The following is an 11,165-nucleotide window of genomic DNA, read 5'->3' as shown; positions in this document are numbered from 1 at the left end:
GAGGTCTAAATTCCCAAATTCCCGAAATCCCTAGTTTCTACCCTAACCCCTAATTCTACCATAAAAACTCTAGATTTTAGGTTAAAAATTCAAGAAATATAATGGGTAATAAAAAAAAAATGGTTTAGAATCACTTAGCAAAACTTTGGGTAAGAAATGACTCTTGAAAAATCGCCTATCACCGTTTGGTTCTTGAGAAAAATAATTTTTTGGCTAAAATCCCGTTTTTGAATTCTGTTATGTGCTGGGCGACAATGTTCATCGTGTTCGCGAGACCCAGCTCGCGTTCACGATGGTTACTCCCCCTGGCCTTCGCGTTCGCGAGGCATTGCTCGTGTTCGCGATGAAGGAACGACTAACTCCCCCCTCCCCAGTGCCTAACACTACGCGTTCGCGATGGGCTTGTCGCATTCGCGAAGGGTAACGCCCCCATCGCTTCGCGTTAGCAACCAAGCCTTCGCATTCGCAAAGAAGAAATCCCTGCCTCATCAGTTTTCTCTTCGCGTTCGCGAGAGGACCTTCGCAAACACGAAGAAGGATATGCCAGACACCAGAATCTGCAGAAAATCAGATTTTTTTCCAAGTCCAAAACACCCCGTGGCCTATCCGAAACTCACCCGAGCCCTCGGGGCTCCAAACCAAACATGCACACAAGTCTAAAAATATCATACGAACTTGCTCGCGATATCAATTCGCCATAATAACACCTAGAACTACGAATTTAGCACCAAATCAAATGAAATTCTCAAGTACACTTTAAAATTTCTATTTTCTCAACTGGACGTCCGAATCACATCAAATCAACTCAGTTTCTCACCAAATTTCACAAACAGGTATTAAATATCATAACGAACTTGTACCGGGACCCGGAACCAAAATACGGACCCGATACTAACAATGCCAAATATCAATCAATTCTTAAAAACCAATAATTTCCAAACTTTTAATTTTCATCAAAAATTCATAACTTGAGCTAGAGACCTCCGAATTCTATTCCGGGCATATGCCCAAGTCCCATAATTCGATACAGACCCACCGGGACCGTCAAAATATAGATCTGGGATCGTTTACCAAAAATATTGACCGAAGTCAACTAAAATTAACTTTTAAGGTAAAATTCTTATTTTCATTAGTTTTCAACATAAAAGCTTTTCGGAAACCTGTCTGGACTGCGCACGCAAATCGATGAGGGTAAAAATGAGATTTTAAGGCTTAAGAGCGCAGATTCGAGTTCTAAAACATAAGATGACCTTTTGGGTCATCACAATCTCCACCTATAAAATAATCGTTCGTCCTCGAACGGACATAGAAAAGTCTGGGCTGGTGAAAAGGTGGGGATATCTACTCCGCATATTAGACTCGGACTCCCAAGTAGCTGCCTCAATAGGCTGACCTCTCCACTGCACTCGAACTGAAGGGTAACTTTTTGATCTCAACTGGCAAACTTGCCAGGCTAGAATTGCCACTGGCTCCTTCTCGTAAGTCAAATACTTGTCAAACTGGACAGAGCTGAAATCTAACACATGGGACGGATCGCCGTGATACTTTCGAAGCATGGACACATGGAATACCAGATGAACAACTGCTAAACTTGGTGGCAACGCAAGCCTGTAAGCCACCTCTCCCACTCTCTTCAGAATCTCAAAAGGTCTGATATACATAGGGCTCAACTTGCCCTTCTTTCCGAACCTCATTACACCTTTCATGGGTGATACCCGAAGTAACACTCTTTCTCCGACCATGAATGCAACATCACGAACTCTACGGTTGGCATAACTTTTTTGCCTGGACTGAGCTGTGCGAAGTCGATCCTATATAATCTTGACCTTGTCCAAGGCCTCCTGAACTAACTCTGTACCCAATAACCGAGCCTCCCCGGGCTCAAACCACCTAACTGGCGACCTACACCGTCTACCATATAATTCCTCATTGGGAGCCATCTAAATGCTTGACTGGTAGTTGTTATTGTAGGCAAACTCCGCTAACGGCAAAAATTGATCCCAAGAACCTCCAAAATCAATAACACAGGCGCGGAGCATATCCTCCAAGATCTGAATAGTACGCTTGGACTGTCCGTCCATCTGAGGATGGAATGTTGTACTCAACTCGACCCGCGTACCTAACTCACGCTGTACTGCCCTCCAAACGTGCGAGGTAAACTACGTACCTCGATCAGAAATGATAGACACGGGCACACTGTGAAGACGGACGATCTCACGAATATAAATCTCTGCTAACTGCTCTGAGGAATAGGTAACTGCCACAGGAATGAAGTGCACTGACTTAGTCAGCCCATCCACAATAACCCATACGGCGTTGAACTTCCTCTGAGTCTGTGGGAGTCCAACAATAAAGTCCATAGTGATACGCTCCCACTTCCACTCACGAATCTCTATCGGCTGAAGCAAACCACCGGGTCTTTGATGCTCATATTTTACCTGCTGACAATTTAGGCATCGAGTTACGTAAGAAACTATATCTTTCTTCATCCTCCTCCACCAATAATGTTTTCACAGGTCCTGGTACATCTTGGCAGCGCCCGGGTGAATAGAATACCGAGAACTGTGAGCCTCCTCAAGGATCAACTCACGAAGCCCATCCATATTAGGCATGCAAATACGACCATGCATCCTCAAAACTCCGTCATCTCCAACAGTAACATGCTTGGCACCACCGTGCCACACTGTGTCTCTAAGGACGAGTAAATGAGGATCGTCATCCTGCCGATCTCTGATGCGCTCAAACAAAGAAGACCGAGCAACTGTACAAGCTAAGACCCGGCTAGGCTCAGAAAAATCTAACCTCACAAACTGGTTGGACAAGGCCTGAACATCCAATGCAAGCGGTCTCTCACCAACTGGAATATATGCAAGGCTACCCATACTGACTGACTTTCTACTCAAAGCACCAGCCACCACATTGGACTTCCCAGGATGATACAATATGGTGATATCATAGTCTTTCAATAGCTCCAGCCACCTCTTCTGCCTCAAATTGAGTTTCTTCTGCTTGAACAAATACTGCAAGCTCCGATGATCAGTGAATACCTCACATGACATGTCGTAAAGATAGTGCCTCCAAATCTTCAGCGCGTGAACAATGGCTGCCGGCTCTAGATCATGAACAGGGTAATTCTTCTCATGAACCTTCAGCTGCCCTGAAACATATGCAATAACCTTTCCACCCTGCATCAATACCGCACCCAGACCAATACGAGATGCGTCACAATATACTGTATAAGATCCTGAACCTGTGGGTAACACCAATACCGGTGTCATGGTCAAAGCAGTCTTGAGCTTCTGAAAGCTCGCTTCACACTCGTCTGACCACCTGAACGGGGCACCCTTCTGGGTCAATCTGGTCAACGGGACTGCTATGGATGAAAACCCCTCCATAAATCGACGGTAATAGCCTGCTAAACCCAGGAAACTACGGATCTCTGTAGCTGATGTGGGTCTAGGCCAGTTCTGGACTGCCTCAATCTTCTTAGGATCCACCTGATTACCCTCTGATGATACAACGTGACCCAAGAAAGCAACTGAACTCAACCAAAACTCGCATTTTGAGAACTTAGCATATAATTGGCTGTCTTTCAGAGTCTGAAGAACGATCCGAAGGTGCTGCTCATGCTCCTCTCGACTATGGGAGTAGATCAAGATATCATCAATAAACACAACCACATAGGAATCCAAGTAGGGTTTGAACACCCGGTTCATCAAATCCATGAATGTTGCTGGGGCATTTGTCAGCCCAAATGACATCACTAGAAACTCATCATGCCCATACCGAGTCCGAAAAGCTATCTTAGGAACATCGGATGCCCTAATACTCAACTGATGGTAGCCAGATCTCAAATCAATCTTTGAAAACACCTTGGCACCTTGAAGCTGATCAAATAAATCATCAATCCTTGGCAATGGATATTTGTTCTTGATGGTGACTTTGTTCAACTGCCAATAATCTATACACATCCTCATCGATCCGTCTTTCTTCTTCACAAACAACACAGGTGCACCCCAGGGTGAGACACTAGGTCTAATGAAGCCCTTATCAAGCAAATCTTACAACTGCTCCTTCAATTCTTTCAACTCTAGCGGGGCCATGCGATATGGCAGAATGGAAATAGGCTGAGTGCCCGGAGCCAAATCAATGCAGAAATCAATATCCCTGTCCGGTGGCATCCCCGGCAGGTCCTGAGGAAACACCTCTGGAAACTCACGAACAACCAGCATCGAATCTATGGAAGGAACCTCTGCACTAGAATCGCGGACATAAGCCAATAAGCTAGACACCCATTCTCGACCATATGCCGAGCCTTCACATAAGAGATAACCATGCTGGCAGAATGGCCAAGATTCCCTCTCCACTCTAATCGAGGCAACCCCTGCAAGGCTAAGGTCACCGTCTTGGCGTGACAATCTAATATAGCATGATAAGGTGACAGCCAATCCATACCCAGTATGACATCAAATAAACCATGTCAAGAAGTAAAAAATCTATACGAGTCTCAAGACTCCCAATAGTGATCACACACGAACGATAAACACGATCTACAATAATAGCATCTCCCACTGGTGTGGACACATACACAGGAGCACTCAAAGAATTACGGAGCACAACCAAATAAGAAGCAAAATAGGATGACACATAGGAGTAAGTAGATCCCGGATCAAATAGGACTGAAGCATCTCTACTGCAAACTGAAACAGTACTTGTGATAACAGCATCAGATGACTCAGCCTCAAGCCTAGCTGGGAAAGCATAACACCGGGGATGGGCCCCACCACCCTGAACTGCGTCCCTTGGATGGCCTCTAACTGGCTGGTCTCCACCTCTAACGTCCTGACCTCCACCTCTAACAGTCTAGCCTCTACCTCTTGCTGTCTGACCCCTACCTCTGGCTGGCTGAGCAGGTGGTGCAGCAACTGGTACCGGGACCATGGCACGTGAACTCTGATGTTGTGAGCTGCCCATTGCTCGAGGGAAAAATCTAGCAATGTGCCTCGGATCACCACAAGTATAACATAACCTCGGCTGTTGTGACTGCTAACCCTGAAACTGACCCTGTCGACCTGAATAACCACCCTGATAACTCTGGAGTGGAGGTGCACTAATAGGAGCTGGTGGTGCACTGTAGGCTAGCTGGTCTGAATAATGCATCTGAGGGCCACGACCACTTGAGGCACCGTAGGATGCCTGGAGCACTGAATGAAACGGCCTGGGAGGATGGCCTCTACCAAAAGTACTCCTGCCTCTAGATGAGGCACCGCTGAACTCACTGGAATGACAAGGCCTCTTGTCAGACCCCTGACCTCTCTGAGTAAGAACCATTTCGACTCGTCCGGCGACATTAGCAGCCGCCTGAAAAGAAATCTCACTCCCAGTCTCCTTAGCCATATGCAATCTGATGGGATGAGCAAGTCTATCAATAAACCTCCTCACCTTCTCTCTCTCTCTCTCGGTGGGAAGCAGAAAAATAGCATGACGGGCCAAATCTACAAAATGGGTCACATACTGAGTAACAATCATACTGCCCTGCTGAAGACGCTCAAACTGATAGCGACGCTCCTCTCTCAATGTGATAGGCAGAAACTTCTCTATGAAGAGCTTAGAGAATTGGTCCCAATTAAGAGAAGGTAACCCAGCTGGTCTGGTCAACAAGTAATCTCTCCACTATTTCTTAGTGGAACCAGTCATCTGAAATGCAGCAAAATCAACCCCATTGGTCTCCACTATACCCATGTTTCGTAGAACCTCGTGACAGCTGTCAAGATACTCCTGAGGATCCTCTGAAGGAGCACCACTGAAGTGAACAGGAAAGAGCTTGGTAAACCTGTCCAATATTCATAAAGCCTCAGAAGACATAGCTGGCCCATCTTCGACCTGTGCCGCAATAACCGGCTAAACTAATCCGACTGGCTGAGCTGCTGGAGCCTGATACTGGGGAGCTATCTGCTCCGAAGCGAGAGTGGTGGGAGTCTGGGCTCCTCCTCCAGCCTGAGAGACTGCTGGTGCCATGGAAAATGCACCAGTCTGGGCCACACTCTCCATAAGGCCGACCAAACAGACCAAAGCGTCCTGAAGTACTGGGGTAGCAATGAACCCCTCCGGAACCTGAGTTGGTCCGGCAAGAACAGTCTGGACTGGAACCTCCTCGTCAAGCTCTATCGGAGGCTCCACTGCTGGGGCTGCTACTCGGGCCCTAGGCTGAGCCCTGCCTCGGCCTATGGCACGGCCTCGGCCTTGGCCTCTGCCCCCCGTAGGAGCTGTCACTGGAGGCTCTGGCTGCTGTTCAGTTGAGAAAGCGGTACGTGTCCTCGCCATCTGCGAGAGAATAAGAGTAGAAGAGTTCAATCAGCATTGAGAAAGCAAAATCGCACGACAGAGAAGAAAAGAAGTGAAACTTGTTCCTAAACGTCGTAGCCTCTGGAAGATAAGCACAGACGTCTCCGTACCGATTCTCCAAACTCCACTAAGCTTGCTCGTGAATCGTGAGACCTAGGCAACCTAGTGCTCTGATACCAACTGTCACGACCTGAAATTTCCCACCGACGGGACCGTGATGGCGCCTAATATTTCACTTGCTAGGCAAGCCAACGTTAGAGAATCATTAAACCAATTCCTTATTTCCATTCACTAATTAACAATAATTAACTAAGATGAAATATAATAAGTGCAGAATATCATAAAACTATATTTATTTCTACCACCCCGATCTGGAGTCACAATTCACGAGCATTCTATAATTTACTACAAGTAATAGTCTGAAGAAATACAATTGTCTGAATGAAAGAAACAATAGAGTAGAAAGATAGACGGGGACTTCAAGGTCTGTGAACGCCGACAGATCAACCTTGAATCTCCGGACCGCAGACCAATAGCAAAAATCTTGATCAACCCGAGCCGATATCAAAATCTGCACAGAAAGTACAGAGTGTAGTATCAGTACAACCGACCCCATCTACTGGTAAGTGTCGAGCCTAAAATCGACGAAGTAGTGACGAGGCTCAGGCAAGGCACCTACAAATCAACTTGTACAATTTAACAGTATTTATACAAATCACATAAATGAAGAACTAAACAGGAAATGTTGGGAGGGGAACATACTGAGGGGAATGCAAGATAAAGAACTATAATAGAATGATCACCGGAGCAGTCAATATACCAGGAATCAACAGGAATAGTGAATGCAGTAAGGAAAAATGCACGGCATCACTCTTCGTGTTTTTACTCTCAATCTCACCATAAAATTAAAAAAAATGGCACGGCATCACCCTTCGTGCATTAATTCTCATATCATGGCACGACAGCACCCTTCGTGCATTAACACTCACAATATGGCACGGTACGGCATCACCCTTCGTGCATTAACACTCTCCCTTACCATAATGCAATGCATAAATAACAATAGGGAGATAGAATAACAAGTACAAACCTTACTTCAACATTTGGTTCCATAACATCAATCTCAACTTTGAAATAAAAATTTCATTATCACCAGAAAATCCGTAAACATGATAAGAATGATAAATTGAACAATACTAGTATAACACATAGCAATTAGGCATAGGAATGAGACAATATAAGAAAAACTAAAGAAACATGGAAAACAGGTAAATTGGTGGTGCATAAGTACTCGTCACCTCACATATACGTCGCTCACATGAATTTCACTTAGCAAGTAATCTAAGGTTCCTAATTCCTTCAAGTCAGGGTTAGACACAATATTTACTTCGCTCCGAAGGCCACTTAATTCTCAATCACAGCTTTTTCTTTGGAATTCACCTCCAAATCACTCGTATCTATTCAAAAATGACTCAATAATACCAAATACTGCTAAAGGAATCAATTATATTGCATAAATTAAATTTCCCAAATTATCCTCCAAAAAGTCAAAAAATTGACCCCGGGCCCGCTTGGTCAAAACCTGAGGGTCGGACCGAAATCCATTTACCCAGTCATCCCCGAGCCCGAATATATAATTGATTTTGGAATTCAACCTCAAATTGAGGTCTAAATCCCCAAATTTCCGAAATTCCTAGTTTCTACCCTAACCCCTAATTCTATCATGAAAACTCTAGATTTTAGGTTGAAAATTCAAGAAATGTAATGGGTAATAAAAAGAAAATGGTTTAGAATCACTTACCAACAATTTGGGTAAGAAATGACTCTTGAAAAATCGCCTTTCACCGTTTGGTTCTTGAGAAAAATGATTTTTTGGCTAAAATTCCGTTTTTGGATTCTGTTATGTGGTAGGCGACAATGTTCATCGTGTTCGCAAGACCCAGCTCGCGTTCGCGATGGTTACTTCCCCTGGCCCTCGCGTTCGCGAGGCATTGCTCGCGTTCGCGATAAAGGAACGACTGACTCCCCCCTCCCCGGTGCCTAACACTACGCGTTCGCGATGGGCTTGTCGCGTTCGCGAAGGGTAACGCCCCCATCGCTTCGCGTTCGCAACCAATCCTTCGCATTCGCGAAGAAGAAATCCCTGCCTCATCAGTTTACTCTTCGCGTTCGCGAGAGGACCTTCGCGAACGCGAAGAAGGATATGCCAGACACCAGAATCTGCAGAAAACCAGATTTTTCCCTAGTCCAAAACACCCCGTGGCCTATCCGAAACTCATCTGAGCCCTCGGGGCTCCAAACCAAACATGCACACAAGTCTAAAAATATCATACGAACTTGCTCGCGATATCAATTCGCCATAATAACACCTAGAACTACGAATTTAGTACCAAATCAAATGAAATTCTCAAGAACACTTTAAAATTTCTATTTTCTCAACTGGACGTCCGAATCACGTCAAATCTACTCCGTTTCTCACCAAATTTCACAAACATGTCTTAAATATCATAACGAACTTGTACCGGGAAACTAAAATACGGACCCGATACTAAAAATGCCAAATATCAATCAATTATTAAAAACCAATAATTTCCAAACTTTTAATTTTCATCAAAAAATCATAACTTGAGCTAGAGACCTCTGAATTCTATTCCGGGCATACGCCCAAGTCCCATAATTCGATACAGACCCACCGGGACCGTCAAAATATAGATTCAGGCCCGTTGACCAAAAATATTGACCGAAATCAACTAAAATCAGCTTTTAAGGCAAAAATTCTTATTTTCATTAGTTTTCAACATAAAAGCTTTCCGGAAACCTGTCTGGACTGCGCACGTAAATCGAGAAGGGTAAAAATGAGATTTTTATGGCTTAAGAGCGCAGATTCGAGTTCTAAAATATAAGATGACCTTTTGGGTCATCACATGTTTAGACTTGATTCAATGATGCTTGAATTTTGTAACTTGTGTTTGGATGTTTTCATTAGTTTATGTTTACTTTAATTGTTTGTATTTTATGGGTTTAAGTTGAAATGGTGGATTAATTGGTTGGAATGGTGGATTAATTTATTGGTTGCTGTATTTTTTAATTGGCAGGTGGTGTGGCTTTAAAGCAGCTCAAATTTGGCAAAAGTTGTCCAGTTTTTTGACTGTTTTCCGACCACAGTAGTAGTCAAATGCTCGAAAATTTTCCATATTCAGGAACATTTGCGACCGCAGTAGTGGAAAACGTAAAAAAATAAATAATATTAAAATATATTTACGACTGTTGTAGTGGAAAAAGTAAATAAATAAATAATATTAAAATTAATTAGCGACCGCAGTAGTGAGAAATTTAAATAAATAAATAATAATGGATTAAATTTGTGGGAAGACTAAAATAAATAAAAATGCATTGTAATATTTGTGACCACTCTGGTGGGAAAGTTTAAATTAAATTATAATTATTTATAATATTTGCGACTGTAGTAGTGGAAAAGCTTATATAAAAATAAAAATTTAATTTATATTGTTTGCGACCGTGTCAGTCGCACAATTGACAATATTAACTAGTCGTTTTTATATTTTGATTTTGGGACTACCGTAGTCGCAAATTACAGACGGAATAAGTCGCAAACTATTTCAGATCAACTATTTTGCGACCGCATTATTTCGGTATGAATGTAGTCAGAAACCAGCATTTTGTGACTGCATTCCGACCGTTTTGACAGTCAAAAACTAGCCATTTTCTAATAGTGTTTAATTTTTTGGTTCTTTATATTAAATTTTCAGACCTTTATTGATAGTCTTCTTTGAGACATCTGAATATAACAACTTCTTAATACATTACATGTGAAGCAAGCAAAATGCTCTAGAACTCTTTTTTGGGTAATTAAAAGGTTTTGGCAAAAATTTTAAGTGTTTTTAGAGTGAAAATTATATTTCTTTGAAAACTATCTAAAAGTAATTTTTTAAAAACGACAAAACATACACGCTTTCTAAAAAAAATAAAAAATTAAACAAACATGTTAGTTCAAGCTACACAGACAAATAAAAGTTAATTCACATTTTTATGGGATAGTTGATTTTTTGCTTTGCTGCCTATATTTTCCATAGTTGCGAATAAACCTTCGTGTCGTTGTAACGTCATGTATATTTAAGTCATCATTCTCATTTTTGGTGTAATTTGTATTTAAATAATGTGTTATTTGTTTTCATCTTTTGAACTTGAGAAGATTTGTTATAACAGTTTTGGGACTTTTTGTGATTCGATGCCATTTTTAAGAAAATGAATCAAATAAGACATTTTATGGGTTTTAACATTTGTTAACACTTGACAGTTGATGGAGTGCTTATATTTTTCATATTAGCTTTTAGTTATGATATTAAATTAAGGTTAAACATTTTACAAAAACAAAATGTTCAAGCTTATTTTTGTTTTAGCCGGACATTAAATGATATATAACAAGTTGTAATAGCATATCACTTAATATTGAGTTCACATTTTGCTAATTGATCTAGTATTTATAAACCTTCGATCCTTATATATACTTCATGAGCATACTTATTAATATTTATATTACAAAATATAATAGACACGTGCAACGCACGTATCCTAAAACTAGTTAACAAAGAGAAGAAAAAAGAGAAATTATTAATTCTTTGCTCCTAGTTGTGTACTTTCAAGCCCAATTCTATTTTTCGAATCCGAAAGATGCATTACTATTTACAGCAAGTATTACGCCATATATAAAGACATCAATCCCCCGCTTGTTTTGGATAATTCCTACTTTATGCAACATATTATTGCTTGTTCGATTTTCTAATTAAGTACGTGACGAG

The sequence above is a fragment of the Nicotiana tomentosiformis genome, chromosome 6 (genome assembly GCF_000390325.3).
Source record: "Nicotiana tomentosiformis chromosome 6, ASM39032v3, whole genome shotgun sequence".
NCBI classification, from domain to species: Eukaryota; Viridiplantae; Streptophyta; class Magnoliopsida; order Solanales; family Solanaceae; genus Nicotiana; species Nicotiana tomentosiformis.
The sequence above is the reverse complement of the archived record's forward strand: the minus strand, read 5'-3'. Positions refer to the sequence as shown.